The sequence below is a fragment of the Esox lucius genome, chromosome 20 (genome assembly GCF_011004845.1).
Source record: "Esox lucius isolate fEsoLuc1 chromosome 20, fEsoLuc1.pri, whole genome shotgun sequence".
NCBI classification, from domain to species: domain Eukaryota; kingdom Metazoa; phylum Chordata; class Actinopteri; order Esociformes; family Esocidae; genus Esox; species Esox lucius.
Window position 1 is genome coordinate 10,767,523 of NC_047588.1, and position 23,235 is coordinate 10,790,757.

A 23,235-nucleotide genomic window follows, 5' to 3' on the forward strand; every position below is an offset into this window, starting at 1 on the left:
AAGTGGGCAAGCCACCCTTTTCCGACTGAGGACCATGGCCTCGGATTTGGAGGTACTGATTTTCATCCCCACCGCTTCACACTCGGCTGCAAACCGTCCCAGTGCATGCTGAAGGTCCTGGTTAGAAGGGGCCAACACGACAACATCATCTGCAAAGAGCAGAGACGAAATCGTGTGGTCCCCAAACCTGACACCCTCCGGCCCCTGGCTGCGCCTAGAAATTCTGTCCATAAAAATTACAAACAGAACCGGTGACAAAGGGCAGCCCTGCCGGAGTCCAACATACACTGGGAACAAGTCTGACTTACTGCCGGCAATGCGGACCAAGCTCCTGCTTCGGTTGTATAGGGACCTGACAGCCCTTAGCAAAGGACCCAGGACCCCATATTCCCCAAGCACCCTCCACAAGATGCCGCGAGGGACACAGTCGAATGCCTTCTCCAAATCCGTAGAGGGTATAGAGCTGGTCCAGTGTTCCACGGCCCGGACGAAAACCACACTGTTCCTCCTGAATCCGAGGTTCTACTATCGGCCGTATTCTCCTCTCCAGAACCCTGGCATAGACTTTCCCGGGCAGGCTGAGAAGTGTGATCCCCCTATAGTTGGAACACACCCTCCGGTCCCCCTTCTTAAAAAGAGGGACCACCACCCCAGTCTGCCATCCCAGAGGCACTGTCCCCGACCGCCACGCGATGTTGCACAGGCGTGTCAACCAAGACAGCCCCACAACATCCAGAGACTTGAGGTACTCAGGGCGGATCTCATCCACCCCCGGTGCCTTGCCACCGAGGAGTTTCTTGACCACCTCTGTGACTTCAGCCCGGGTGATGGACGAGTCCACCTCTGAGCCCTCATCCTCTGCTTCCTCAATGGAAGACATGTCAGCGGGATTGAGGAGATCCTCGAAGTACTCCTTCCACCGCCCGACGACATCCTCAGTTGAGGTCAACAGCTGCCCACCTCTACTGTAAACAGCGTTGGTAGGGCACTGTTTCCCTCTCCTGAGGCGCCGGATGGTTTGCCAGAATCTCTTCGAAGCCAGCTGATAGTCCTTCTCCATGGCCTCACCGAACTCCTCCCAGGCCCGAGTTTTTGCCTCCACAACCACCCGGTTTTCTTATTATTATAAAATATTTTTTTTACCATACTTCATGATTTGTTAACCTCTGCACAGTTAACTGTGCTTAAGAGGCTATTTATATTGTAATAATTTCATAGACATTACTGGACTTTTTGAGCGTTTTTGTATATTTTTTTCAACACAATAGTTTTATTTAGATAAATGACACTTGTTGGCAGATTTTCATTGGAGATTGAAAAATACAATGCAAACAGACAACATGGGACCCTTTTCCGGCAGATACTCCCTGAGGCAGCCGAGTTCTAAAGACTTTCTTGCTCAATGTGTATTGGAGTGAAATTACATGCTCTGTAGGACCTTCCAGCTCCAGAAAGTGAATCAGAAAGAAATGCCCTCGGAAAGCTACTAAGAACACCTCATTGGGACCAAAACAATATAATATCACCAGCAACAGAATTGTCACCAGGTTAAGAAAAATTGAGATAGCACAACAGTGAGATACACGTGTTGTGCTTTGCGCCACAGCGGGAGTTTGAGTGTAAATCCAAAATTAGATTGACTGTAATCCTGAGGATATCTGAGGACTGCACTTCACCGTCTGTATTTCCATGTTGTCAACATATTACTTCTGCAAATTAAGAGTGTCTGTTTGCAATGTAAGCAAGCTAGTTAACAGTGGCCAGCTAGCTAACTTTTGGGGAAACAACTTTGAGCTGCACTGGTTAGGAGCAGCCCTATTCCCTTTTGTTTCATATAACACCTCAGGTGAGAAGGTTAGCTAAAGTTGGACAAATCATGCTAGTCGAACGTCAGAAATAACGCTGATCGGTCTACAAAACACTTTAGCAAGATGTAACATGACTTCCACGTCAAAGCACAATTGATATTTGTAATTTATTGTTATCATTGCAATCGAGAGATCTGACAGCCTTCTGATAACAATTCCAAAAACAAAGCCGTAAGATAATGTATCAAATTCTTTTTGAATCTTTTTAAACCATATGACGTACAAAGCCGATCAGAGAGAAGGTCTACTCGAGACAACCCTCCTGAAACCTCATGTACATTTTGTGTATCACCCAGGATGTGGGGCAGCAGTGTTGTCAAGGATTTCCTTGACTCGTCGTGCTCTAGCATTTGCAAACAAACTGAGGTCAAAAGTCTTCCTAAACATACATTATGTGCAGTAGTAAAATGGCTTGTGATTGTCTGTCGCGTTATATTCAATACACTTTCAATGCAATTTCAATACATGCTGAAAACAAATCCAGTGTCCCATGAATCCTGTTTTGCATGTTTGTTGTTGCTGTTAAACAGCATTAATCTCACATGGATTCATGGTACAGAGAGAATTTAATTCTGCAGAAGCTTCATTCTGAATTAGGTTCTGATGTAAAACATGTTATGTTGAAGCATTTTGGAGGGGATTTTCAGCATGCTTTAGACATTTTTATAAGGCAGATTCTTCTCAATGATCCCTTCTCAAAGGAAAATGGACAGTTGGTGACACCTGATGCTGTCAGCTCATTCCTGATGTGTCTTTCCATCATCACCAGTGGCACTGGAACGGGCTGCCCTCAGGCTGGAGTTTAGTAGGGGGCAGACATTTGTTACTGACAAGCTGGAATCACATTGGACCTATTATGCCAGCTTGGGAATCAGGAGGGAGGGGGATTCAGGAAGTCACATTAAATCCAAAAAATACCCACAGGAAACTGAGAACCTCAGTGTTGGCATCACTTCATGTTCAAGCCATCCTCCGCAACTTGTTTTTCACTTTCTGGAGAACTTTTTCAGACTGGATAAAGAGGAGTGGTCACAGCTGGTTTGCCTACATAGTTACACGTAGATCTCCTACATCAGGTTCGCACTCCAGCAGGGTGTCCTTCCCAGGGGCTGCTGTTGAAAATCACACCAAAAATGTACCAACTGTTCTGTGCACATGTGTAAATATAGACTGTGCTGCACACAGAAACAGACACACATAAACACCTACCGACACCTGAACAATGCAGACACACAAACACACTAGGACATAAATGAACACAGCGACTGTTGACCTGGGCGGCCTTGGCCCAACTGTTTACAGTTACTTATGGCTAATAAAGGCCCCACGCCAGCTGAATGACTGCTTTCTACAAACGTCACATTCAACAACATACCTTGAGCGAGTCCGGCTCCAGGCGTACAACATTCATTTGGAGGTGCATATTATTGTCACATGGATGTAGAGTCATAGCCAGTGGACTACATTATTTGATATTACTGAATCCACAAACATAGGGTATTTCATTGAATTCCTTGACATCTTATTCTAGAGAATGCTTGTCTGACCATCCCTCTAGACAGCGACAGAGCATAAAATAGACTGTGCAAAAAAAGAAAAGTCCATTATTTCACATGAGAGTTCATTGAGACTCTCCCTTCAATTGTGTTTGTATGCAGTAGCTCAGATCGCTGAGGTGGCTTATACTTGTATTGTCATGACGCTATTCAATGTGATCTTTAAAAAGGATGTCACAGGAGATGTATCTATAAACCATCTAAACAAGTAAAACAATTCTATTAAAATAAAAGGTTCTTACCCTAACCCCAGACATGAAATACTGGACCTAAACTGGTGTATCACACACGCAGACATTTACGTCTTCAACTCTGGTGCCAAGACAGAGAACACTCAAATGCCAGTTCCCATCCAGCCAATCTTGACACATCTGCATGTAAACACTCATGATTGACCTCTTGTTGCTGGACCAATAACAAGCGTTCTAGCCCAAACCAAAGGGCATCCATTCAGCGAGTGGTTGTAAACCCTTTGGACCTGACTCTTCTGTTTCCTGCTACCACTTCTGGTTGTCCCATTTGGCAGCAGTCCTGCGGTTGAACAGAACACTAAGAGCCTCCCCTTCTATGCCTCACTATGTAATTCCTTTGCTTTAACACACGTCTTCTCAAACGCCTCTCAGATGGTCATCTGCACCTGTCCCCTTCTCATGCAATTTCCAAAATTAGCCAGCGCTGACGAGAAAACAAATCACCAAGCATGGAGGAGTGCCGTGGGGAGATGGGTGAAGAGAAGGAGGGTGAGGGTGGGCACTGGGGCTGCCCTGTATCCCTCAACGCTTTCTCCTCATTAACATGGTTGGCTCTGCGGTGGATTGAAGGGATTACTGGGGTGCAGTTTCAGGTCTGAAGAGTGCCATGGCTGCTACGGACCACGTGTTAGGAAATTATGAGAAACACGACACTCGCACGGATACACACACACACACACACTAAAACATTATCACAACAAGCTCAAGATTGACATCCTACAATAACAACATGCAGTCATTACACTTTCCACTATAAATCCAAGACAATGTGCCCATTGTTTTACCTCAACAATAACAACAAGACCAGAGTGCTCTGCAATGTTAGTCTCTCTCATTTACTGAGGGAAAAACTTGACAATGGTCATTTAATTATTACTAGACAATGGTAATTTAATTATTACCAGACAATGGTCATTTAATTATTACTAGACAATGGTCATTTAATTATAACTAGAAATTTGGTAATTTACAGTGGGGAGAACAAGTATTTGATACACTGCCGATTTTGCAGGTTTTCCCACTTACAAAGCATGTAGAAGTCTGTAATTTTTTCATAGGTACACTTCAACTGTGAGTGACAGAATCTAGAAAAGCAGAACTTAATATTTGGTACAGAAACCTTTGTCTGCAATTACAGAGTTCATACATTACCTGTAGTTCTTGACCAGGTTTGCACACACTGCAGCAGGGATTTTGGCCCACTCCTCCATACAGACCTTCTCCAGATCCTTCAGGTTTCGGGGCTATCGCTGGGCAATACGGACTTTCAGCTCCCTCCAAAGATTTTCTATTGGGTTCAGGTCTGGAGACTGGCTAGGCCACTCCAGGACCTTGAGATGGTTCTTACAGAGCCACTCCTAAGTTGCCCTGGCTGTGTGTTTCAGGTCGTTGTCATGCTGGAAGACCCAGCCACGACCCATCTTTAATGCTCTTACTGAGGGAAGGAGGTTGTTGGCCAAGATCTCGCAATACATGGCCCCATCCATCCTCCCCTCAATACGGTGCAGTCGTCCTGTCCCCTTTGCAGAAAAGCATCCCCAAAGAATGATGTTTCCACCTCCATGCTTCACGGTTGGGATGGTGTTCTTGGAGTTGTACTCATCATTCTTCTTCCTCCAAACACGGCGAGTGGAGTTTAGACCAAAAGGCTCTATTTATGTCTCATCAGACCACATGACCTTCTCCCATTCCTCCTCTGGATCATCCAAATGGTCATTGGCAAATTTCAGACGGGCCTGGACATGCGCTGGCTTGAGCAGGGGGACCTTGCGTGTGCTGCAGGATTTAAATCCATGACGGCGTAGTGTGTTGCTAGTGGTTTTCTTTGAGACTGTGGTCCCAGCTCTCTTTAAGTCATTGACCAGGTCCTGCTGTGTAGTTCTGGGCTGATCCCTCACCTTCCTCATGATCATTGATGCCCCACGAGGTGAGATCTTTCATGGAGCCCCAGACCGAGGGAGATTGACAGTCATCTTGAACTTCCTCCATTTTCTAATAATTGCGCCAACAAGGTGTTGCCTTCTCACCAAGCTGCTTGCCTATTGTCGTGTAGCCCATCCCAGCCTTGTGCAGGTCTACAATTTTATCCCTGATGTCCTTACACAGCTTTCTGGTCTTGGCCATTGTGGAGAGGTTGGAGTCTGTTAGATTGAATGTGTGGACAGGTGTCTTTTATACAGATAACGAGTTCAAACAGGTACAGTTATTACAGGTAATGAGTGGGGAACAGGAGGGCTTCTTAAAGAAAAACTAACAGGTCTGTGAGAGCCGGAATTCTTACTGGTTGGTAGGTGATCAAATACTTATGTCATGCAATAAAATGCAAATTATTTATTTAAAAATCATACAATTCAATTTTCTGGATTTTTGTTTTAGATTCCGTCTCTCACAGTTGAAGTGTACCTATGATAACAATTACAGACCTCTACATGCTTTGTTTGTAGGAAAACCTGCAAATCGGCAGTGTATCAAATACTTGTTCCTCCCACTGTAATTATTACTGGACGGTGGTCATTTTATTATTAAAATGTTTACATCTTGATTGGTTCTTTCTTAAATCTATTTTCTAGGGGATATCTTCACAATTAAAATGTAAATAATAATTGAATATGTAAATTCAAATGTATAGGTAGGACAATAAATAATATTAAATGTAATGTTTATGTAACACTGCTGTTTCTCATTCTTGAAGAAGGGTGGATGTTAGAATCTGAGGTAGGACTTGAGCAAGCAGGAGATGAAGCACACAGGTTAACCGATCTTGTTTTTGTCAGCTACATGCCATTAGAAGGTCAGTTCCAATTAAGGTAACAAATTAAGCATTAAGTTGTGAATGTGGCAGGCACATTGGCTTTAAAGGGATATGTAGGCTATTTGTGCATATGACCGCTATTGACAATGACATGTGCTAGAGTGAAGAGGGAGGAAGAACCAGCTTTATCTCACTGCCAATCAAAACACAGCTATCAGTTTGCAAATGCTGTTTTGTGAGCTGTGCTGGACAAATACAACAGTTGCTGCTGAACACTAGAGAAAAGGCAGAAAAACTGGTGTGTGCCCTTTGTATTTTTTTGTATGTTGAATGTTTTTGTGACAGACAGACAGAGAGAGAGAGAGAGAGAGAGAGAGAGAGAGAGAGAGAGAATAATTAGGGAGCATTTTAAATTCTTTTGGCTAAGGCATCCTAGAACCAACCCCAAATACATTCTTGTAACCATCAAATTCTTTAGAAGCTTCTCACTAACCCATTGACACTTCAACATGCCTCTTTACAGAGTAAAGGAGTAGAAACAGAAGAACATATGTGATGATATCAGAATATAACGGATAATTTGTCTGTGACCAGTTTATTTCAAGCAAGAATGTCTTAACTGACATGAATCTAAAATGGACTGTAACCCACTATGAGGAATTTTGGGCTCTATATTGGTACCACCACTGGGACTTTGTAGAGAGTACTACTCTTAAACTACTCTTTGTTCATGACCATGGACACTAGAGCCACATGAGTTCTAAATAACAACACGCCCCAAAATGTGGGCAGGATGCCTATTGCTATGGCTTTAGCACCAGACCCTTCCAGTTGGGATTCATGTGGAAAGGAGAGGTCCTGGAAAAACATTTACAATTACGAAGTTAGCATACTCAACTAAGATATGAATGCAACATGAAAAAAGTCAATGTTTTTACAGAGTTACAGATCATACAAGGTGATCAGTCAATTAAATACATTATCCCCTAAACTAAGGATTTCACATAATTGAGAATACAGAAACGGTATGTTCCATTTCCGGGATCTTTTATTTCAGCTCATGAAACATGAGACCAACAAATTTACATTGTGCTTTTATTTTTTTGTTCAGTGTAGTAATCAAAGTTGAGCCCAAATTCAAAACAATACACTGTGCGTACCTGATGTTATTAGTGACACCTCAAGAGGGGCTAGATCAGGTGTTTATAACACCTTTATAAAAACCAACATAAATTTCGTATCCAACATCATTATCTAGGTTAGTTTGTAGGTACTGTGTCTCTTTGTTAATAGCATCCAATAATAATTGAGTACATCCCAACTTTGTCTAATATGTCACTCACTGCATATTGTCTGTTATATCATTTGTTATTTTGCTCTCCTGTTGATGAAACTGAAAACGTGTTTGTTAAGAATTGGTAGCAAATGTAATAGATGGTATATTGTCAGGCAGTCGTGGTTTGTCATGTCAGCTCTTCCTGCTCGCATTCTGCAATATGTCCTGATATTGTCTCTGAGCTTGTGTTTCATTCATTTCACAAGAAAAATGTTCCTGTCTCACGAAAGTCTGTGGCTATTTCGTGTTTTTTATGAGAAGGTTAGGTAAACCATATACTGTAGCTATGACGTATTTAAAGGTTATATGGTCTCTTTTAATATGCACATACTTATATCCCCCTCAGCAAATTAATTCCATTAAAGTCTAAGTAAACAAAGGAACAGTGAAAATGTTCCAGCCCAAACATCTGTTGGTCTTGTGAAGTCCATTCAAATGTGTCTTTGCTTGGTTTGGGGTATGTGTCCTGTATATATGACAATTGGCAAGATCCCATTGATTCAACACCACAAGGACTTAGTTCGCATGTTTAGATTTACACCTAACCAAGAACCACTTTCATGAGCAAAACTTACCATCCCCATTTAACCAGACCAAATAACTACATTCACATAGCTTATATAGTGTGGTTGGATTAAAATACAATGACTAAATGCTTTACAGGCCACAAATGAATGAGAAAACAAACTTGGAGTGCAGAGAGATAAGCAGCTTTCACAAAATCCTAATGAAATGAGAGCAAAAGGAGAAAACAGCTTCTAGATTACGAGAACATGCCACCCTACATCTGAGGCTTGCCAGGCCAAAAGCCGCCCTGACCAAGGGTGGATGTGGATTGATTTAACGTCAGATTTATTCTACGGAGTAAAATCAAGGCCTATATCTGTGTCTGGTCCTGCAGAGAGTAACAGATGGCATCAGGATCTAATGTATTGGAACACATTATTTTCAAAAAATATCCCATTGAACAAGTTGAGGCTGTCCCGGGCCACATCAATCTCAACTCCTCTGCTTTGGTTCCTAATGAACAGGACCTGGCCTCTAGTGACAAAGGGGAGACGGTGTTCCAGAGAGGCACTAGCCATGTCACCACTTTAAAAACAATCACAGGACTACAGTTAAAAATACTTTATTCTGCACATAAAACAACAATTACACTAATGTCTTCAGGAACAGTGGTCTGCCAATCTTTATGCAACTCATTAAGGCATCTGAAGAACATGCACACACACAGTGGCAGGAATAGCATATGGTGTTTTCAAAAAAACTGGAACATAGAGACTGGGACAAAAAAAGAATGGTACTTCATGAGCTTTACAGGCCCGCAGGGACAGCAGAGGGACGTCCTGGTGGTTTCCTAAGTGCCAGCGGTACAAATTCCCCCAAATCCCTTCTTACTTCTCACTCCCACTCTAATGCTTTTGTTGCATTTGAAGTTACAGTTGTGCTCATAAGTTTGCATACCCTGGCAGAAATTGTGAAATTAGGATTTTTTTCAACAGTGAAATGTGATTTAAGCAAAACAAATGTATTTTATTTATTCATGAATAGTGATCATATGAAGCCATTTATTATCACGTTTGGCTCCTTTTGAAATCATAATAATAACAGAAATCACCCAAATGGCCCTGATCAAAATTTGACATACCATTGAATGTTTGGCCTTGTTCCAGATACACAAGGTGACACACACAGGCAAAAATGCCAAATTAAGGTGTATTTCCCAAATATGTGGCTTTTTAAATTGCAATTATTATGTGTATAAATAGTCAATGAGTTTGTTAGCTCTCACCTGGTGCACTAAGCAGGCTGGATACTGGGCCAGAAGAGAACTGTCAAAAGACCTGCGTAACAAGGTAACAGAAGTTTATAAAGTTGTAAGAGGATATAAAAAGATATCCAAAGCCTTGCAAATGACTGTCAGTACTGTTCCATCACTTATTATGAAGTGGAAAATTTGGGGATCTCTGGATACCAAGCCAAGGTCAGGTAGAACAAGAAAGATTTCAGCCAAAACTGCCAGAAGAATTATTCGGGATACAAAGAAAAACCCACAGGTAAACTCAGGAGAAATATTGGCTGCTCTGGAAAAAGATGGTGGGGTTGTTTCTAGGAGCACAATACGGCAATACTTGAACAAAATGTAGCTGCCTGGTCGAATTGCCGGAAAGATGCCTTTACTGCACTAATGCCACAAAAAAGGCAAGTTACAATATGCCCGACAACATCTTGACACGCCTCACAGCTTCTGGTACGCTGTAATTTGGAGTGATGAGACCAAAATAGAGCTTTATGGTCACAACCATAAGTATTATGTTCGGAGAGGGGTCAACAAGGCCTATAGTGAACAGAATACCATCCCCACTATGAAGCATGGAGGTGGCTCACTGACGTTTTGGGGGTGTGTGACCTCTACAGGCACAGGGAATCTTGTGAACATTTATGGCAAGATAAATGCAGCATGTTGTCAGAAAATACTGGCGGACAATTTGCATTCTTCTGCACGAAAGCTGCGCATGGGACGCTCTTGGACTTTCCAGAATGACAATGACCCTAAGCACAAGGCCAAGTTGACCCTCCAGTGGTTACTGCAGAAATAGGTGAAGGTTCTGGAGTGGGAGATCTAGGGAGATCTCAAACGTGCGGTTCATGCAAGACAACCAAAGACTTGGCAAGATGACTGGGCAGCTATACCACCTGCAAGAATTTAGGGCATTGACAACTATTACAAAAGACTGCATGCTGTCATTGATGCTAAAGGGGGAAAAACACAGTATTAAGAAGGGTCTGTAGACTTTTGAACAGGGTCAGTTAATTTTTTTGTTGCCATGTTTTGTTTCATGATTGTGCCATTCTGTTATGACCTACAGTTGAATGTGAATGCAATAAGAAATAAAAGATGTGTTTTGCCTGCTCACTCGTTTTCTTAAACAAATGGTCCATATATTATACATTTTCCAAGGGTATGCCAACTTTTGAGCACAACTGTACATAAATATAAACAGCACAATTCACACTTCAATAATCTATTTTGATTATTTAGAAGGTTTTCAATAATTATATACCCACTTAGGCAGATACATTTCTCCCAAGGATATTAAAATATTCTTCAGTCCACACCTGCACAGAACCCATCTTCCTGTGATACCTAGCTTTAGACAACACCAAGCTACTTCGAGTGTATTCAGACTTTCAGAATCCTGAGGCCACTCCGTTCTCACCTCTTTTAATCTTTGTTCTCCTTCCCACCTAAGGTTAAAAAGGGAACGCTGGGGCATAATGGTGGCAGACCGTCGTTCCACCCACCCTGAACCCCCCCCCCCCCCCCCCCCCCCCCCACCTGATCCTCATCCCTTTGTCTCTTTGGATCATATCTAGGCCGATTTCTATGACGCATCACCGGATAGCCAATCGGAGGGCTTCTTTCAGGGTTGTGTCCCAGGATAGCATCATGGAGAAACCAAACTCGTTTTTTTGCCCAGTGATGTGCAGTATAGGGTGGTGAGTGGGAGGAGCTAGGGCAGTGGGCAGATGGGCACGTGTCATCCAACGAGGCCACGTCCTGTCACAAGGCATCACATCTGCCTTGGAGCGTTTGAGCGAGCGATGAGCATGCATTCTCTTGCCTAGCTTTCGCCTCCACCCAAACAAGCTCAAAGAAATGCACGGAAAAGCATGCTCCAGTAAGCCAGTACGGCTAATGACAAAGAAATGTGATTCTGCGGTGATCCCAAATTAAACGCAAAAGCTACTACTTCCATTTAATTATGAGAAAAACTGGGAATTTTAATGGCTTTATGGCATCGGCCCACAGGCACTAACAGACGGAACCTTAAAAGACAACCAAAAAGACAAGTCATTTTAAACCAACTCAGAACAAATATCAAATCCCTAACATTTACCCTACAAAGCATTTCTTGAAAAAAATACATTAAGAACGCAACAATTAGTCAGGTATAACAAATCTTTAATATACTCAACATATTAATCTCAACTAACCAAAATAAAGAAATTAGTATTTTCTTCTGACCACTTGCACCAATGCTCAAGTGAGCCGTTGAAAAAGGTTCAGGATTGACAAGAGCTCAGTGTTGAAAACAATCCAACTTCAGTACTCAACTATGGAATTAAGTGCTTTTAATCAGTCCCTCTTATTTGCTGTCCTTACCACTCATCAACCATGCTACAAATACTTCACATAGTTTCTATCCTGTACACCCAGCTATAGACAATTATGTAGAGAAAAGCAATAACAAAACCAGATGCGTCCAAATGATCGATTTTTAACTGGGTCACCAGTCTTCCTCCAACCCTCAAACATAGTGAGCTGGGACTTCTGAAACATGGACCTAATCTGCACAGGTTTATAAAAACGTATTTTTGTTTTATTTATTGAATAAAACAGCAGTTCAAATTAAGTTACTTTTCAGTATAAAGAAAATGAGAGGTAAAGCAAAATAGAATCAGTACCCTGTAATTTTTGCCACAATAAATGCATATCAATGAGGTAGGCTGGCACACAGACTGCAGACAGAAACGTTATGAGGAAGAATACTTCCGTTTGCGTGCGGACGGCACGCTCCTGCGGGCAGCAGACAGGATCTGGGGCTAAGAAACAGGAAGCGTCTGTCTGACATGACAACTAAGCGGCTATAGTGATCTGCAGAGTATTGATTCCACCACACATTTCAGTTGCTAAACGTGGTGTCACAAAGAACAGACTACATTCAGATTCCTCCTTGTTTTGCTCCGAAAAAAAACATGCCGCAACAAAACAGTGTGGGGTGGAATGAGCAAACCCCTGAAGCAATGCAATAGATTTGTTTTACAGAGAAATACATTCCCTTTGCAAGAGAAATATCTGTTTGCATGGAGCTTGTCCAGAATTTCCAAACACCTTAAAATCATTACTGAAGTGCCACTGCTTTCATCATTCAAAAATAGTCACAGCTTTATTTCATCATTAATGATAAAACATCACAGTACATTCTTTGTTATCATTCTATAAGACACATTTAAATGTTACAGATGCAATCTTGAGTTGTGTAGAGATCAAAAGTTGCAAACCCATGCTACATTTACTGAAGTTAGAATATTTGTAATACTACCTACAAGTTATTCCAGATATAAAAAAGGTACTTCAAGAAGTCCACAAACCTTTAACAAGTCTTCATTGACAAGTGTGGAAACATTGTGTAAGAGAAAAACTAATGGTTGTGATTTATATCAAGTCCCCTTTCTCTCATAGTTCATAAAACATTAAAATACTGTGTTTTAACAGTACTGCACGATTGCGACATTTAACAGATAATACATGTGAAACTCACCAGACATGTCTAACCCACAGCTAGTTCGCGCGGCAAAATGTCAATTGCAAAAAAGTATTCAAGAAATTTCAAAAGCTAACAAGTTTCTTTCTCCTGACTAGAGGCTGCCCTCTAGCCATAACCAGATAACTATGTTAGAGATGCATCTTCCCCTTTCAAAGGCATTACTTTTAAGTTAATTTACCCCACTGGTGAAATCTCCAGTATTTATGTCCCCCGCACCCCTTCCAGCTCAGTGCTGACTGCATCTTGACAACAACTGAAGCTGGGGCTCAGTCTGACCACAGCAGATGGATGTGTTTACCAGCTCACAAAAAAGACTTATCCAGAGCACAAAACCTGAGGTGGGGTTCTCTCAACCACCCCACCCGCTCCCACATGGTCCTCCAAACATTAATGCACAAGATAACATGAACAATAGAACTCCAAACACCCTTTGGGTCCTGAGTGATCCCAGTGTCTAAACATAATGAATGAAAGGGTGTGAAAAGGTACTGTACTGGACAACAACGCTATCATTGAGTTGTTTTCTCATCTCCTCGCTCAAAAACATGTGTTGATTTGTCCTCCCTCCGGGTTCAAAGGAGTCCAGGGCTCTCGGGTCTCTTCAGTGTGCGGGCCCCGGCTGGAGCCTCCGGACCTTCTCAGTCATCTGCTTGGCACTGTAGTAGGACAGGCTCAGGCCCATGATGGCCAGCATCATGGCTATCTGGTTGACCACACGATCATGTGGCTGGGTCTGCACCTCCCCGGCCACCTGTCTCTGCAGGGAGGACATAAAGGGCAAAGCGGAGGGCATGAAAACCAAGAAAAATGCATAGATTCTGTAGCAAATTCTATAAAAAAAAATATATCTATAAAAAAAATATAATAAATCTGTGACAAAACAAGAACAGGCAATGAAGCTTCTTCCTTTCAAAGCCAATCCTCAGTAACAACTTCTCTAAAAACACCAGGGAGTTCAAAATAACCACAGTGCCGGTCATGTGCTCAGGCTTGTGGTTAAATATAGGTAGTCAATGTTTCATGTGCAAAAATAGATTTTCGCGAAAGGTAGGGCACAATGTTCTCTGTTCACAAGACTATGACAGAACCTTCGCACGCTATACCAAATTGGCAGTGCAGAAGCAGAAGTTCCTCTCACACGAAGAGGGCGTGACCTAGCCCCCCCTCCTTGCCAGCCATTATCCCATAAAGGCTCCATTTCCATTCAGGGTCTACTCAGACTAAAGCTTTTGTCGTGACAACTGATTTTCAAAAACAATTTACAGAACAGGGAAATACAATTTGGATTTACACTTGCAATGGGAATATTTCACATTCACAAAGCTGAGTGATAAGTTGAAAACATGCACACGCAGCACCTGGTGCAGTCAAACCTATCTGTGGCTTTAGGGCAGGAGGGCTAAATAGTTGGCTAGCTTGCTTTAGTTACATTTAGTCACTTTCATGAACTGAATTTTGTCCTCAATGTAACAAGTAACTCGCCACGTTGATTCAAATCAATCCTAAGAATTAAAAATGAATAGATTTATTTTCAGACTGGACTAAAAGCCAATGTCATCTACAACTGCACACAATTCTAAGATCATTTCTTTCATTTATGGCAAATTGTACTATAGAACAAGGACTCAAAGAAAATGACATCCCATAGCTAGCGATTTTGTGGAGGAACCTGCTGAATTTCTTACGTTTGAACATCATGAAAGTAGCATGCTAACAATGTAGCTGAACCAGCCAGTCCATCTTTAACATTAAACATAGGGGAATAGGGTTGGGGCTAACCAGCACAGCATGACGTTGAATATGTTCCAGCGCAAAACATGTTGAACATCTTACACCAAAAGCTAGTTCGTCGCACATAGTTGATCAAATGGAACTATTGAGAAAACATGTTGACAAGCAGGCAGATTGAAATTCTTCTTAACATCTATTACTAATTCGTAATAATAGCTTTATGAGCCAATTAAATTGTGTCATAGAGAGGTAGGTCCCCCACACTAAATCGGTCAGCTGCTGTGGGAATTGTCCTTTGACCTCCAACATCACTAGTCTTACAATTACACAAGAGCAAACTGTTGTTTGGACCACAGAAACCGCAGGGAGCTTCTGTGGGGAAAGTGTCCCATGCTACCTTTGTAGGCAACGATTTCCATTTTCCTCTGTTTGCACTATTTACACAGATAAATCCGTTGCAAATCTTGTTGAAACCATCGTTGTGAACCAACTCCCTAAGATGGGACATTATCCATATTGAGCTCAGGTATCCAGAGAACACTCCATAGATCTCCATGGGGAAAATAAAAAAAGCTTCAGGATTCAACCACAAATTTACAGCTAAAACAGGATTGGAGGTCAAAATTCAGATTTCAGTGAAATTGTTGCCTATGCCCATCTATCAGCAATGTTTATTTACTAACCAGGAGGATAAAAGGTAGTATCTTAAAGCATTACCATTAATGAACTGGCCTTGCTAGTCATTCATAGAATGCAGAGATCTAATCAGAGACCTAATTCTTATACATGCATTTAAAGCCTGCTACAACAAAGTCCATTTTCTCAACATGTCCAAATCTACGTAACAGCGAGACACTTTTAGAAGTATTCAAGTCTATGCCCTGTATTGGGGCCACCCTTTGCTTCCCGATTAGTGAAAACCAGAAAACACTTCAAACAAACGACGACATTCGTCACACTAACGACCGTAAAGGATAAAGGCAACGGATGGGCAATAATGGGCATTAAATCATATTCTAGCATTAGCAGATGCTAATCATATTAGAGGCTTTGGTGATGAAAGCTGATTGAGGGTGGTCGGGGGAAGGGGGTTGGGCCCCACGCCTTAAAACAGCCACTATAACACACCAGATCCAGATCCCCAACTGGCAGTCCAGTGAAGTCAACAAGGTCTGACAAGTCAGTGTTGGTAAGGCCGTTTTAACAACTTGCATTTACAATAAGATCTTAAGAGGATTAGAAAAGGATTGTCCGTTTGTATTTTAGCTCCTGAAAAAAAAGTTTGGAAGCAGGGCATCCTGTAGCACAAGGCTGTTACATTTGTTTTACCTCTAGGGTACATCTACCTCAAAACCAAGGGGTTAAACCTATGGTTATGTTCTGGGAATGCATGTCATATGTAGGGAAGTAAAATTGATTAAAAAGTAAGCAGCATTTGTCATGCGCTGATTAAATATCATGTGAATCATAACTCCTTTACAGGAAATGCCTGCTCAGATGTCATCAAGAACTCAGATCAGCCATGAGTATTATAGGGCAAACATTAATTTAACAGATTAATAGATGTGTGGATTTACTTAGGCATTGGCAACTCTAGACCACACTACCATTAAAATGCACGGTGATAGCAATTACAGCATCTGTTAAGCTTCTTTTTTCACTCGAGAAACTGATTGTTCTGTTCGGAATTATACATTTTCAATATTGTTACGGCAAGTTAAGCGCTGAATAAACATCCAAACAGTATTCACACAGGCAACTTCAGCAAAACCTATAAAGAGTGCATACTTGGAGAAGACGGAAGTATCCAGGGGTCAGTCTGCCCAGTCTGATAATCATGTCTGTAGGACCCTGGGTCGGGGCAGCGCTCTGTTAATGCACCTTTGGCCTGGGGACCTGTAGGTGGAGAGAGAGAAACAGCAGTAACTCCACCTGGCATTTACAGTAAGGCCCAGTTTATCGTTTTTCTAAATAAATGTAGAAGACTGAAGAATGTCAAATAGCAAAACAAAAGTGACAGGGAGGGAGAAAAAGCACTCCTTTAAACAAAACTTAAAACGTAATACCGTACATGGACTGTCGTGATGTGGAACAAGGCAGTATTGTACGCTTGCAAATAAACTCAAACCATCTGACTGGTGTGAAGAGGAAGGGAACACTTCTCGCCCAAGGCAAATGCCATGAACAAACCAGTCTCCCGGATCCTGTCAAATCCAGTCTGTACAGATGATCTCATCCAGACAAAGGTGCCATGGTCAGATGTTAAACATCTGGCATAGACCTATGTACCACATTTTTATTTCAGAAACGTCCCTTTTAAATTAGCCTAAAATACAAGTGTTGAGAGTAGTGATTATTTTGCAGATAATCTTATTCAAAATAAGTTCCAGTATTGGACCCTTAGAAAATGCCAAGTGCCAGCAACTAAGTTACAAGAGACTAAATGTACAAAGCTAATTATCAAAAGTAAATACTATTAAGCAATTTCCATACATCTAGCAAACCAGTCTACACACTTTCTGCAAACTCCAACTCCCAGATTATCCCTTTTAGTAGGCTATTTGTTAGGGGAGTCGGCTAGATGAGAAACAGAAGGGATGACCAACTAGTCTTTGGAAGTGCATCAATGAAACCATTCTGCTGCCCAGCCTGGGACCAACACTAGGGGACCCACACTACCATTATCTAAGCCACCAAACGAAATAAAGTCTGTACACACCACGTCGGTTAACAACATTCCACTGGGAAGACAAGGGGAGGGATGTGAAGGGAAGGTAAGAACACGTGACGTGTTTGTCTGCCAACCTGGTTATGATTATATACACCCTGTTGTTCAGCAAAAAGGTGACAATGCAAAAAAAAAAATATTCAAACTTGTTGCGATCCCGATTTGCTCCTGGTTAAAAAAAAAGGATCCAGAATGCAGCCGAAAAGAGAAAGATCCTCCACAACTTACAGGGGCTCTGTGGTTACAAAGAGCCTGCAAACGCTACTCCGACTGGCCAGTCTGAACACGGTGTATGTAGCGCTCAGCCAACCAAACTGTTATGAAACCTCAGAGCTTCTGCCTTGTCGTTTTCCCTTTTATATAGCCTGGTCTTATCCAACCAGATCTGCCAGCATGCCTAAAACACACCCTCTCATAACCAAACATACAGCTGTCAAAATGCATTTATCCTTCAGCGGCTTGCGCTCACACATACACGCCCACCCACACCCTCGTCACAACAGTACAAAACGACCGGTCAGCCACACATAGTAAAGGGGGGAAATGGCTATAGGTCCATGCATGTCAACATGTTGGATTATGTAACCAGACTGGTCTTAAAGCAGAAATGATATGCCTGAAACATCCCATTCCCCTACCAGAACAGTGTGGCTCATTACATCGTAGTGGAGACATGCAGTTCGTCTAAATGTTACATAAGCCATTTCCATTTCACTTGCTTAAGAGTTGCAATTTCTGTTTCAGAAATCTCCTAAACCATGATGTGGCCTAACCAGTTATCACCCCACATAATCTTAGCCTTTACTACAATCTTGCTTTTCATTTTTTTCAAGATTTTGTGCCAAGTGATAGGCTTAATGTCCAAAAGACAATTAGTTGCTTTTATTGAAACTTAATTTAACCAGGTAAATCACTTGAGAACCAAATTCTCATTTGAGGACAACCTAGCCATTAAAAACACCAGAAAGGACAGTACAAAGAACAAAAACTGGAAAAATAAATGTTTCTAAATGCGATGACAAACATTACATTATACTGAATGCCGTGAGACACGTACAGGTAGGAATCGAGGATTCAACAGGAACAATGACCAAATGGGAACAATGACCAAATTACATTTTTGAAGGAGTAAGGTGAGATGATAGTTTCTTAGTGACAATGACCTTGTAATATTAGTACCATCATTATACCACATTAGAAAGTGTCCTTTTGGGTGGTTGTAAATGTTCTGCATCTTTGAGGGCTTCATTCACAGCTCAAAACCTGAGATATACTACTAAGAAGAATCGTATTCAAAGACAGAGTTTGACGTTAATCTGTCGGCAAGCAGGGGTCTGATAAACAACCTTAAACTAAAGTAATCGGATTGTTGGCGCTCCCATTATATCATTGGATTAAGAGATTAAATTAAGTCAACACCTCCTTTGACTTTGAACAGGTTCTCTGTGAACATTGTCAAAGCTATAGGAACATACAAATAAATGTATACAATAACTTTGAATTAAAAAATATTTTTTTTAAGGACAATGGCCTAGTAAACCAATTTGGAGGTACAGGGTTTGAATATAAGCTAAATTGATAATTACAGTAGTGTCAAGATGTCCAATGGCGACAGATCAGGGAGAGATCTAAAACATGCAGGGCTTGGATATTATGAAATTGTTGAAGGGAGAGAAAGTGGTAAACTCTTTGGGTGCGGACACATTCGCCTTGTGTTTTTGCTACACCAGTCACAGGAGAACATGCTGAGCATTTGCAACAAACCCCATAGTTCAAAGCCAAAGACAGCAAGCCAAAGTCTCTTCACTCTGCCCTCCTGCCTCCGAGTATAGTAAGTTCTACTAAATAAGGGCCTACACTTATATTACTATACAGAGTGTAAACACGAGAGAAAATGTTTTATTTAAAACTTGTCTTGTTTTAGTTTATTTACTCTGAAAAAGCAAGAACACTGCCTGAAAAGTTCTCCTGTTTTAATTTTGGATACATGGTTACTTCAGATAAAAAAATAAAAATACTAATGAGTGGGCAATAATCTTACAAAGCCATTTCCAAGCAATTCAAAATGCATCATTCCACTCTCCGGTGGGTCATCTACAAATGGTCAGTGTGAATATGAAAAATCTCCAATTGCTGGTGTTCAAATGCAAACCAAGCTACTATATGCGCACGATGCTTAAGAACCCCAGGGTTACATCTAAATACAATGGAATAAGCAATAGGTCCTGAAGTTACACTGAATGAGGTGAAATGTATTAATGGAAAAGGTGCAAAGATCTTATTACATAATCCTTATAAATTCACACAGAATATGGTGGAAATGTTGATCACCATATGAGCTGACCAATATAGTACAAATAAGGGGTTATGACAGGGTCAAGTTCTGCAACACTCCTGTCAGCAGAGAACCGGAAAAAATGACAGCCGAAGGAGTTCACTTTAGAGATAACCAGTGTGAGATGCCTACTAGAGTGTTGCATTCTCTTAGGTAAGCGCATACTGAAGAGGAAACTTGGGTGAAGAGGGTATTTTTAAGATGGACTTGAATCTGTGAGTCTGGCGTCACATATTCAGCAAGGTCCAGTTTACCAGAGTGTAAGACCACAATGATGAGTGTTGTAAAGTCCAGGACAGGCAGGATTGTCATTTTCACATCAACATGTTTGGCAGCGTGGGCAAAGACTGCTTTGTAGCAAAGAAATATGCAAATTCTGGAACCGACTTTAAAGTAGCCCTTACATTGAAATGTACCAAACAAATGAGATTGTTAAGGTTGTTTACTGAAAGTTGAGGAGTGTGTGCAGCCACTTGACTAAACTTTCATTGCTTTGATTTGCTCCTATTTCAGCACAGAGGCTGGCTAAGAGGGAAGTTTTGGTTCTCTTTTCAGTCTGGTTTTTCTAGCAAAAAAAGGATATTAAATTAGTTAGACCAAAATTAAGGAGTTAAAATATGACACTTCACTTTCACATCACTGAATTAGTTGTCCTTCAGTCAAACAGAGCTGCACCTGTCAAACTCTAATATTTGCCTTTACACGGCAATACACTGAGTGCGCTCCTAAAATGTAGTGCGCTACCTCGAAAGGTTGCATCTCAAGAGAAATGTCTGCACGTTTTCACTAAGGTAATCTAGATCACACTTCGATACATTCTGAAGTAAACATTAAGGTGTAAGAAGACCCATAGGCTGATGAGTGACAATGGTGTTGGTGGAGACGGTGCTACTGTAAGGGCTTTCATTTCTCCTCAGAGCCACCAGTCTGACAGCAACATCACTGTCAGCAGAACGCATACCTGATCTGAGGGGCACATCTTACTCAGAAATAGAAGGAGACAATATTTCCATCACACAACATCACAGAGTGGTCTGTAAACACTGCTTGTGAAGGCAGGTGTTAATCACTAGCCCTTTCGTCAGTCAAAGCCATGTAGCTCAGGCCATTTGCCAATGAAAGTAAATGAAAATCAATAAAGCTGTTCATAGGTTTAAACAGGTCCATTTAAACAAGGTAATTACACTTACCACTCAGAGTTTAACATGCCTGTCAGGAAAAAAAAAGGAGGAAGGACAAATTGCATCTTTATACTATGATAGTTTTATTTAGATAAAGACGTTTCGGTCACCTTCTGAGGTAGCATGGGACACTTTCCCAACAGGTATGCCATGAGATTAGAGTAGCGATGGGTCATTAGCAAACAAACAGCTCTTTTTGAAGGACTCTGGTGGACGTCTGGTGAATCACATTGACCAAAGGAGGGCATATTTTTGTTCCAAGTATAATTCTAGCCTACTTTTTTGCCTTTTTATTGGTGATTTGCCATTTGGGAGCCAAGGTTATTTGCCTTAAATTTTTTGACATGTCAAATAAGCTTTAAATTTGGCATGTCAAATAAAAAGCAAAGAATGTTGTGCGCTGTTGGATAGCTCACATTAGTTCTACTTGGTACCAGCCAGAAAATGTTTTTACTGCAGCTGTTTTCAATGTTCTTAGAACTGATTTGAATCCATGTGATTAGTCACTTGTTCTATTGAGATCATGAAAATTGATTTTTATTACACCAGAAAGTGAACACCAAGAATGGCATGATGCCCACATCTTCTAAATGATGCCATTCCATGGTATGTAAGTCAGTAGAAAACAATGTTACAGAATCTCATAACCCTGCTGCCCTTCAGTGCCTTGTGGACACCTACATGCAGACATGCCAGTGCCATTTCAATCACTGATTGTTCCCCTATCTTTGCCCAGTTAAAGCATGTTAGAAGAAAAAAAATTACTGACAAAATATATAGAGCACATTTCAAGTTCAATAAAATAAACCCTTATTATTTACTATGTTGTTGTTTTTTTATGTAGATACATTTCACATATCGATTGCAATAACAATGATGACATTTCATGAGGATAAAACTAGAATATGCTTTCCTAATTAGACAAGTGGAGGCCTAGATCCAATGAAATGGATAAGACGTAAATAACTGTAGCAACTGTTTAACATTCAATTATGAAGTACAAACAAAACAAGTCAAAAATACTTTAGGATTTGCCAAAAAGAAATGAAACACTCCTAAGTGATTCTTATATTAGATTTGTTCTCATAACTTTTTATAGGAATCCAGGATTAGTGTGGAACGAAGTAATTAATGAATTCGACTTCCCTCAGAGGATTTCTACAGGAACACATCCTCCATAACGAGAGGTCCAATGATATTCCTAAACTTCTGTTGACTAGTCTACAAACTCCACTAACCGATTTGCATGTCAAAAATGAAGTGCAACCGTTTATTCGACAAACTAACGTGTGAGATTCAGCAGTTCAAGGCTACTTTCCAATGACTTTAACTATGAATAACACAATCAGTGTCCGTTTCCAAATGTAGTGGAACAGAGTTCAAGCATCTTCTACACCTCCAACGTCCATTGTGAACGAATTCATTTTGTAAACCAGTAATTTTTGGGGGAAATCAGCTGTGGATACAATGAAAATCAAAACAAAAGTTTTGTTTCTCCAAAAATGTATCTGAAAAAGCTGTAGTTTTAACTTACCTGTCAGTGCGTTCAGTTAAAGCTGGTTGGAATACACCTCAGCAATTGAAATGGCAAAAGCACACGTAGCAAGCTATATAGGAAGCCATGGAAGTTTAGATACATGAAGGGGGTGGGGCAGTTTGAGTGAGCCATCAGCACGGATGAGCACACCAGCCAGTTACGCGTACAATTTACACAGCTCCCTCTGAGCGGGATGGGCGCTTGCGTCGCCTGCTTGCACTATTAGTTGTTAGACTATGATACGGGCGCACATGTACCTGTTTTTGGTTGTGTTCAGATCCGTGTCTTTCCTTTTGAGGTTGCCGATATCAGTAGTTTTTTATCCTGTCAAGCTGACGCCACAATCTCTCAGAGAATACTGATATGTGCAGTCACGTAGGTCGCGTAAGCTGGGCTATTTTCCTCTGTTAGAATAGTTGCTTAATTGATTAACCGTCAGGACTATTGCTTTGGTTGACAGAAAATACCCGTGTCTCAATTGTCCACACACATGTAGCACTCAAATAGTTAGTTATCACTGTGTAGACCTGTTTATGTTCTTGAATAATGCCATGCAAAAAAAGTCAGAAGCCATACGTTCATAGACATGAAGGAATTTGCACTTTACTTACCATCCTTCGGCACTCC

At 41.2% G+C, this 23,235-nt stretch overlaps 2 long non-coding RNA genes across 5 annotated transcripts; both read right to left on the reverse strand.

Annotated features, from left to right (window-relative positions):
* Nucleotides 1–1,956: 1,956 nt before the first annotated feature.
* LOC109614786 lies at nt 1,957–2,972 on the reverse strand. Its single transcript, XR_002195714.2, has 2 exons — nt 2,791–2,972; nt 1,957–2,663 (listed from the first exon to the last, which is right to left on the reverse strand). It is a non-coding gene; the product is annotated as an uncharacterized LOC109614786 (long non-coding RNA).
* A 9,716-nt stretch (nt 2,973–12,688) lies between these two features.
* On the reverse strand, nt 12,689–23,180 carry LOC105028366. Of its 4 annotated transcripts, XR_829378.4 has the most exons (4): nt 22,866–23,180; nt 22,606–22,678; nt 16,616–16,723; nt 12,689–13,853 (listed from the first exon to the last, which is right to left on the reverse strand). It is a non-coding gene; the product is annotated as an uncharacterized LOC105028366 (long non-coding RNA). The 4 variants fall into 4 exon arrangements; XR_004574854.1 differs by lacking the exon at nt 22,606–22,678 and having other exon boundaries at nt 22,866–23,175; XR_829377.5 differs by lacking the exon at nt 22,866–23,180 and having other exon boundaries at nt 22,606–22,801.
* Between the last annotated feature and the right edge of the window lie 55 nt (nt 23,181–23,235).